This window comes from Chinchilla lanigera, unplaced genomic scaffold, assembly GCF_000276665.1.
Source record: "Chinchilla lanigera isolate Chin_1 unplaced genomic scaffold, ChiLan1.0 scaffold00027, whole genome shotgun sequence".
NCBI lineage: Eukaryota > Metazoa > Chordata > Mammalia > Rodentia > Chinchillidae > Chinchilla > Chinchilla lanigera.
In genome coordinates this window covers 13,172,796-13,181,910 of record NW_004955428.1, presented here as the reverse complement: position 1 = coordinate 13,181,910, position 9,115 = coordinate 13,172,796, and the positions used below count along the sequence as shown (strand labels likewise).

Sequence of the window (9,115 nt, the reverse complement as noted above, 5' to 3'; positions counted from 1 at the left end):
GTCTTCTGTGATAAAAACACTAATCCTGTTTATGAAAGCTCATAACCTAGTCATCTTCCAAACGCCCTCTTCTTAATACTGTAGGATTTCAGCATGGGAACTGTGAAGGACTCACTCAGTAAAAGGACCCAGGAGCATGGGGAAGGGAGTGTGACAAGGAAATTTAAACAGGATGGAAAATGACTGGGAGGTCAGGCAGCACGACAGACATTTTTGTTATAACTTAATGGCCTTGTTGCAGGAGTTTCATTGAGGCCCTGGGAGTGGACGTCAAGTCTGAGAGTAGATTAGAGGTGAGGAAGTGGAAAACCCATGGTGACATCACTTCTAGGAGGCTGGGCTCGGGGAAGTCAAAGGTAGAGAGCAACGGCGGAGTTGAAAGGGATCTGAGCGGTCCCTGGGGAGTGCCGAATGGAAGAGCGTAGAAGAGAAGGAAAGGGGGAGAGAGTGTTATTAGAAATGGAAGAAGGCAGGTAATCTAGTGTAGGTAGAGAATCCAGCTTTAGATAAAGGAGGCTCCCTCTGAACTGAGCTATGATAAGGGTTAGTTTGTATGTTATGAGGTAGGATTGTGTATAACAAGTTGAAAGAATTCACAGTCTTTGATAGCCATCATGTAGGAGCGGTGGGTCATCCCTCAGAAGGAATGGGTTTGGGGCAGGAAGCCTGGAGTGAAGACAGTCTCTAGGGTTTGGCTGCAGAATTGAGCAGGGAGAGTGAAGTGGAGGTCATTGGAATCTGGAAGGGCAAGGACGTGAGGCCGAGGTGTTGGACGGGTACCTCATCAGGGTGTTTGTTTTGCCCAAATTGATGGTGAGACTGAAGTGAGAGGAAAGTGATGAACCTGGGGCTGCAGCTCTCAAAATCTGCAGGCAGGCAGTTATTTGGGTCACCTCTGTAATAGCTCAGGTTTACTCTGGATAAAGGATGGATTGAAGACAACCCTGCCCATGTAACAAAGCTTACCTGCTGGTAACTGTGCTTTCTCCGTTAATAGCGAAGCAGTTATGGAAGGAGATTCATGTTGTTTGTGACTCTTACACTGGCTTATGAGATATGAACTCTGAACTTCTTGTACTTTTCCAGGGAGAAAAAAAATATCAATGCACAGATAATCTCTACCAGTTGGCTGTAGCACTAAAAACTTGCTTAACCTCAGAAAATAATTCTGACTTATTGGAAGGTTAAGAGTAGTCTTTTATCTATCTATCTATCTATCTATCTATCTATCTATCTATCTACTTACTCACTTACTTATTTATTTATTTAGATAGGGCCTCAGCATGTAGTTCAGGCTGGCTTTGAACTTACTATATAGCCCAGGATGGCCTCAAACCACAGTGATCCTCCTACCTCAGCCTCCTGAGTGCTGGGATAATAGGCACGTGCCACCACACTTGGCTAGCATAGACTCTTTAAAGTGTTGAATAATTAAAGTTAAGATTGATTTTTTTTTTTATGAGACAAGGTCTTGTTATGTAGCTCTGGCTGTCCTTGAACTCTCTGTGATCCTCCTGCCTCAGCCTCCTAAATTCTGGGATTACATGCATATGCCACCACACCTGGCTAAGATCATTTTTAATATCACCTAAAGGGTTCAAAGTCTTTCATGATAGTAAATTACTGTGTCCCCTGAAAAGCACTGTCAGGGCTCCAGGTCTGTCTCTATGAATCCTGTTGCAATCTTTGGTAATTTTTGTTAGGCCTTGTCAACTATTGTTTCTAAGGGCAAACAAAGCAAAGAACTTAAAACTTTTATGAGATTTACAGCCTAAACCCAAGCCATAAGTGAAGCATAAGAGGTCTTAGACACTTGGCCTGTACGATGTTTTTTCTTTTAGACTTCCTCAAAGCAAAGAGACAAACCACATCAGTAGATTAAGCCTGTTACTGATGAAGCTAGACAGTGCCAAATTGATATCACTGAAAGTAGCACCAGTTTCTTATCCTGAGATCTAGATGATTCGCACACCAACCCTAAGCCAACTTACTGAACACTGAATCCTCTGCACTGCTTTGTGGGGAAGGGAAAGGTACGCCGAAGTAAAAGGCCTATCTAGAGAGACAGTCTGGTTCAATGATCACAGGATTTAAATCTGCTGGTGTTCTGTAATGTGTTGAACGGTGGTCTTACCCAAAAGACTCACTTAAGGGGTAGCATCCCACCCTGTAAGTACATCTGCAAAAATGTCACACTACCTGCAAATGTAGACCTCATTTAGTGAAAGACTTTGATCTCTTTTGGTGATGCTAAGAAGGGATCTCAATCTTCACTGCAGTGATTAGTTATGAAAAGTCTGCTTCTGGGCCGCAGAGCAGCCCCCATCACTGTGTATGCGGGCAGATCAAAGATTTTGATGCAAGCGAATAAAGTGATTCCAAGAATATTAACATTTGGATGGCAGCTAAGTGCCCTGTCTGTCCAACAATTCTTCTGTAGACTAAAAAATATTTAGTTAAAGAATGAGAACCAAAACCATGTCTTATTCATGATATTACAGAAATGCATTCCTCATGCCTTCAACTAATAATTCTGCTTATGCTTCTTAAATACATTACGTCTCATCACGAATTCTCATTCTTACTCCAGTCTCAAATTGAAACTGCTTACAGGACATTTCTAATTAGAAATTCTGCCACCACATCAGCGTTTATATGTCTAAAACCATATTAATAGCATCCCACAGCCCCAGCAGTCCAGTTTCTGTTACTGATGCCACCTGCTACTGATAGTGCCGTCCCTGAGATTTCCCCACAGGAGAACAAATGATAGCACGAAAAAAGTGGAATGGTTGTCAAGACTTTGAGTTTGGTTAAGACTCTGCTGCTCAGACGTACATAATTTTGGTTAACTCACATAAACGTGAGGCTGTCTCCTCATGTGTGAAGCGAAGCGCCTGGGCTAGAAGCGAGATGACTTACTCAGGTATGTACAAACATGCTGGCTGCGTCGGCCAGTCATTCGCAGGGCCAGGTGTGGGACTTGGGGGTGTCTGACAGGGCTCACATCCTGCTGTTGTGAATCTGTCCTGGAAACACTTCCTGCCCCCGTCTTAAACGAAGCCTCCTTGATCCCGTCGCACGGCATCTCTGCGGGGACCTTTCCTCTCTCCCGCGGCTGTCACTTCAGCCCGGCGCTCTGTCTCATCTCCTGACTCTGCTCACACCTTGCAGTGCACCCTCGGCCTTGCTCTCCCTGGCCGGGATCTGAGGCTTCCCCTATTGCTGCTCCACAGTGCTGCCCCAGGTCTTTAGACCGCTGTCAAGGTCTCTGCCGTTTCTTATCTCTAATTGTATCTCTACTTTCCCACATGAAACCCGTGTTTAGCCATCTCAGCTTTCGTTCTTTTCCAAACGCGCCTCTCCTCTGCCTGTCTGCACTTGCTGAGGGCCCTCCTGAGATGCTTTCCTCCCACCTGTCTTCTCAGGAACCTGAGTCCGCGGAGCTTGGGACAGCCACATGTCCTCTTCTCAAGGAAGGACTCCCCAGAGAACACAGGCCACAGCCCCACGCCCTCAGCTCTCTGCCAGGGCCCCTCGCCTGTATTTTGCCTATGCTGGATTCTTGGTTACAGCCGATTATGCACTCTCACGTGTTACGCATGAGGCCTTAAACTACAATACACCTGGAGCTCCTTAAGCACTTGTTCTCGTCAGGCACTTTTTCCATGGCCTAACCCAAGTCCAGGAGGACAAGAGTGGAGGCTGTGACTGGGATGTGCTAGGTCTGGCTGGCCTGAATTCTTCACATGGGTCCGTGTTCTCCTACCTGTGTGACCATGGGTGAGTAACTTATCCTTGCTGAACTTCCATTCAATTATTTAAAAATCTGGGGCATCAGTATTAGCTGCCCCAATTATTCACTAGTTGCTGATAGTTAACAACAGAAAAGTGTCTTTTTTGTTGTTTTGTTTGTTTGTTTGATACAAGGCCATGCAATGCAGTTCAGGCTGGCCTTGAGCTCACTATGTAGCCCTGGGTGGCCTCAAACTCACAGTTTCTTAGTGCTCCTGAGTGCTGGGATCCTAGGCCTATTCCACCATGCCCAGCCAGTCTTTAAAGATATTGGTATGTAGTGTTTACGTAAGAGTTGGCTATTGTTACTTCATTGGATTATTGTGAAATTAAGTGAGATAATTCGTGTAAAATCCTGTGTGTTTCCTAGCCTATAATAAGCATTCAATAAATATTACCCATGGTTATTTTATTTAACAGCTGAGGAGGCTTAGTGGAAAAGAAAACGGGCATAGTCATAATTGTTGTCAAATATTTTAAGATTATGAGCTAGCATTATAATTATCTCTGTGTTTTACAGATGAGGAAACTGAGGCTTAGAGAGATTAAATCATTTGATAAAGTCACGCAATTACAAATGAATGGAGCAGATTAAACAGGCAGAAAGCCTACCAGCAGAAACTATTATGTTTTAAGCTATTATTTTCATGCTAATCTCTCTGATGTTTTGTTTTTTGTTTTTGTTTTTTTGGTGCTGGGAATTGAACTTGGGACCTCATGCTTACCAGGCAGGTACAATTCCCCTGAGCTATATTCCTGGCCTAATCTCTCTGATGAAATCACCCATATTTTTCTCATATAGCTATTTTGAGGGCTTTAATCTTAAGGATCAACTGCTTTTATCTAATGATAGATGTGAAATATTTCAAATATATTAATGGTAATTTTTTTTTTTTCTCTTTCGAGACAGGGTTTCACTTTGTAGTCCAGGCTGGCCTGAACCCACAACAATTCTCCTGACTCAGCCTCCCTGGTGCTGGGATTACAAGCTTGCATCACCATGCAGGGCTTGTTGGTAGAAATTATTAAGCAGGCAGTATCTGGAAAATTACTTTATTGCTAAAATAATCCTATGAAGTGGGGGAGCTGGGGACAGTGGCACACACCTGTGCTGCCTGGTCGTGGCCTGGGCAGTGTGGTGAGAAATTTTGACATGGCAGTGAAAAAGACATGAGATTCGGGTTCACACGGTCCTGGTTCCCATCCTGGCTTTACCACTCACCTGGGCAGGATATTTAATCCTTCGGAGATTGCATTTCCTTATCTATGTGATGGGGACAGTAATACCTCCCTCATATGTTTGTGGTAGGAATTAAGGAGGTAACATAAGTAACACTCCCAGCACAGGGCCTGGCCTTTAGTAGGTTTCAGTATATTTCAGACTCCTTCTTCCTCTTCCTTTTGACAGTTTGAGCTGAAGCCTTTTAGCTGTCGGCAGTAAGAATTAAAACACAATGTTGTGACTAAAGAAGAAGACTATAAGACCAGGCATTCCATGGCTCTGACCTTGTGTTATAAATAACCAAGCATGGCTGGTATTAAACACATGTGAACACCTGGCACAACTTATTCATAACTACTGTCAACATGGTATTTCTAATTAGATGGAGCTCCTTCTGCAAGTTATGGCATGTCCTACTAGTGAAAGTCATTTGCTAGGCAGGTGGGGCATGAGTAGAATATTTGAGACAGCCAATAGTCTGAGTTGGGAATGCTCATGAGGACACGTGAGGAGCAGAGAATGCTGGGATGTCGAGTGTGCATTTCGGTGAGCCCTTTGAAGGTCATAGCCTTCTTTGATGAGCATCACACTGGAATTTTCCAAGGATTGTTTTAATTTAGTCTTTGGACTGAATTGGTGGTGACACAATCTGTTTGAAAATAGCACGAATAGTTAGGTTAGAAGCAACTGAACATCCTGAGATGTTAATAATGCCAGCTACCAGGAATTCATAGATAGGAATTTCCTTCCCAAACTTGAAGACTCCTAAGTAGGTACACGAGACGCTTGAGCCCAGTAAGAGAAAACATCCACCTCTCGCACATGTGGCAGGGTTCAAGTAGGCTGTACAGAGGCTACGTTTTCCTTTCCTTCCTTTTAAAAGTTTCATCAGGATGTGTTACCTTACACAGAGTGGATGATCCCTTGTGACTTCACGGTGCTCTCTGAGGGCAACTGCTGGCTGGTGCAGCCCACAGGGATGATGGGCGCCTGGGTTTCGGGACGCTTTACCCTCCCATTTACCCTCTCAGCTCTGGTTTCAAAGATGCTTTGTAATAGAAATCTTTCCCATTTCTTTCTTTCTTTCTTTCTTTCTTTCTTTCTTTCTTTCTTTCTTTCTTTCTTTCTTTCTTCCTTCCTTCCTTCCTTCGTTCCTTCCTTCCTTCCTTCCTTCCTTCCCTCCTTCCCTCCTTCCCTCCTTTCTTCCTTTCTTCCTTTCTTAGTGCTGAGGCCAATGTTAGGAAAATTCTTTACCGATAAGCTCCACCCCATCCCCTTTCCAATTTTGTTTTGATTCAGGGTCTTACTAAATTGCATGGGCTGGCCTCACACTTGCCATCCTCCTCCCTCAGCCTGTCAAGGAACCAGAATTACAGGTGTATGCCACTCTCCCATTTCATAGGATTATTTTAGAAATAAAATAGTTTTCCATATAGCACCTGCTTAATAATTTGCATCAATGTATTTGAAAATTTTCCCATCTGTCATTAGATAAAAACAGTGATCCTTAAAACTAAAACCCAGCCAGGTGTGGTAGCACATGCCTGTAATCTCAGCACTCGGGAGGCTGAGGCAGGAGGACTGCTGGGAGTTTGAGGCCAGCCTGGGTTACACAGTGAGTTCAAGGCCAGCCTGCATTACAAAGTAAGACCCTGTCTCAAACCCCTTCCCCCTAAAAGACTAAAGCTCTTAAAATAGCTATATGAGAAAAATATGGGTGATCTTATCAGAGAGGTTAAACAGAGACCCAAAAGTTAAACTGTCTGAGTTCAACTTTGACTTGACCACTTGTTAGCTCTGAGGAAGATTTTAAAGTACCAGACACTTACAAAATTGTATGTAAAGACTTAACACAATGCCTGGCATGGGATACCTCTTAGTAAGTATCTTCTTTTTATTTTTGTTAATATCAATATTACAGAGGTTTACAAGGTTGTATTGATTTTTTTTTTTTTTTTTTTTTTTTTTTTTTGTTTTGAGAGTCTGTCTAAGTAATCCAGGCTGGTCTCGAACTTGAAGCAATCCTCCTGCCTCATTCTCCCAAGTGGGATTACAGATGTGCACCACCACACTCTGCACCAAGATTATATTTTCCAAGATAGAAGTGAGATATTATTTAAAAACTTAGTCTTTAAACTCAGAGCAGGCTAAGCACATCCTTTAAGGGAAACTGTTTAACTGTAAGACATTATATGTTTGGATACAGAAGCCAGGTCTCATCATGTCTTTGACTGGCTAGGGGAGGCACAGAGGGAAGAAGGAACAGGAAAGCTGGTTGATGGTATTTGTTGCCTCTGTACTCCCTGAACTTGATGAAGTCCAGTGAAAAGATACTTCCATAAAGAGAGACATTTAGGGTAGATTTGCTGAAACACTGCTTGTTCATGAACTATGCTGGGGTGTCTGTTCAGTCCATCACCTATTTAGGAACTCAGCATTTTGCGACTACAAAGATAAAACAAAACCAAAATCTAGTTTGTAAGGCATTTACAGCTGGAGAGCCAGATCCGAAAACAAATGTTTTTAAAAATAACGATAGAGGGACATACCTGGTGCTGAGGGAGCTCAGAAGAAGGTGTAGCTTTTGTTTCGCTTTTACTGAATCCTAAGTAATTTGCAAATGCAGATGCATCATTGTAGTGAGAATTTTTGAGAAAAAAGGGATATGTCCATATAACTGAACACATTCGTTGTGCAACACATTCTGACTTCAGAAAAGAGAGTTTGCGAATGGTTCACAATAGTCAAATCTTGGCGATTTGGCCAGATGCCCATCAACTGGTGGATGGATGTGGGTTTTTAATACAACAGAGTACTAATCTGCCATAAGGAAGGATGCGTTCGAGACGTTTTTAGGTAAATGGATGCACCTTGAGACCACACTCTTAAGCGAAATAAATCAGACACACATGTGTGAATACCACATTGTTTCCCTGGTGTGAGAAATCAAATGTGTAAAGAAGGACCAAAATGTATAACTGGTACTGTGAAATGGGAGCAAAACGTTCAAATGGGGTGGGGGACAAGGGAGGGGGAGGGAAGAAAAGAAGGGTAAAGTAAAAAAAACTGTGAGAAAAGAAGAAAAAATGGTAACAAAGGTTTTGTAAATGGGGAGAGGGGAGGGGTTGAAGAATAGGGGTTGGGGGAATGATAGGGGAATGAGGAGAAAAAGAAGCAAGTTATATCATGTACAGCTACTAATTCTCTAGAATGATGTGATCATGTGTATCTAAAATGCACCAATAAAATCTGATTGAAAAATAAACAAATAAATAATAAATGAAAGAAATGAGAGTGCATGAAAACTTTGTACCTTGCTCCCAAGAGAGCGCGGAACTGGAGGAGGGGCTCTGGAGTGGTCCTTCCCAGCACACTGTCAACGTGCCTTCCCTCAGCGGGAGTGCGAAGCACTTGGGAAGGGTCTTTCTTGGACTTAGCCCCTGGAAGTATAGGAAATAACACTCGTGCTGGGGGAAGAGACCCGTGGGTTAGCACAGAGGAGGGATGGTGTTCGAGCTCTCAGTGGCCAAGAGTGGGTGCACACATTCCCAACCTTACTAAAAGTCCCAAGTGGCTAAGACCTTGTCTCTCTTGTCTCTCTCCTTCAAAGAAGGAGGCCCTAGCACCAGGTCAGGAAATCAGCAGCTCAGAAAGGATAAAATGATTTGGAGTCTTTCCCTATAAACAGGCTTGACATAGACAGACACTGGTCTTTGAGAGAAGCCAAACATTAGGTCTCTGCTGGGAACTCATAAGTGCCTGAGGGTCACGTCCATTATTTTTGGAAAGATGCAGCCTTTGCTGACTTCAAAATAAATAAAACTTCTGGTGGTGTAGGCCTATAATTTTCCACTCTGGGAGGCTGAGGCAGGAGGATCACAAGTTTGAGATCAGCATGGAAACTTAGCGAGACTCTGCCTCAATACAACAATAACAACAAAGGTCTGGGGATGTAGCTCAGTGTGAAGGTCCTGGGTAATTCAGTCTCCAGGACTGAAAAAAAAAATTAAAATTAGGGGCTGGGGATTTAGCTCAGCGGCAAAAGCGCCTGCCTGGCAAGCGCAAGGTCGTGAGTTCGGTTCCCGGTACCAGAGAAAA

General features: G+C 43.3%; 1 long non-coding RNA gene across 2 annotated transcripts in view; it reads left to right on the top strand.

Annotated features, from left to right (window-relative positions):
• Positions 1–3,393: 3,393 nt before the first annotated feature.
• LOC102003471 overlaps positions 3,394–9,115 on the top strand; it is a 64,961-nt gene continuing 59,239 nt past the window's right edge. The window contains exon 1 of one of the 2 annotated variants that reach the window (XR_001234449.1): positions 3,394–3,783. This is a non-coding gene — a long non-coding RNA (uncharacterized LOC102003471). The remainder of the gene's footprint in view (positions 3,784–9,115) is intronic. The other variant, XR_001234450.1, reaches the window with a different exon arrangement.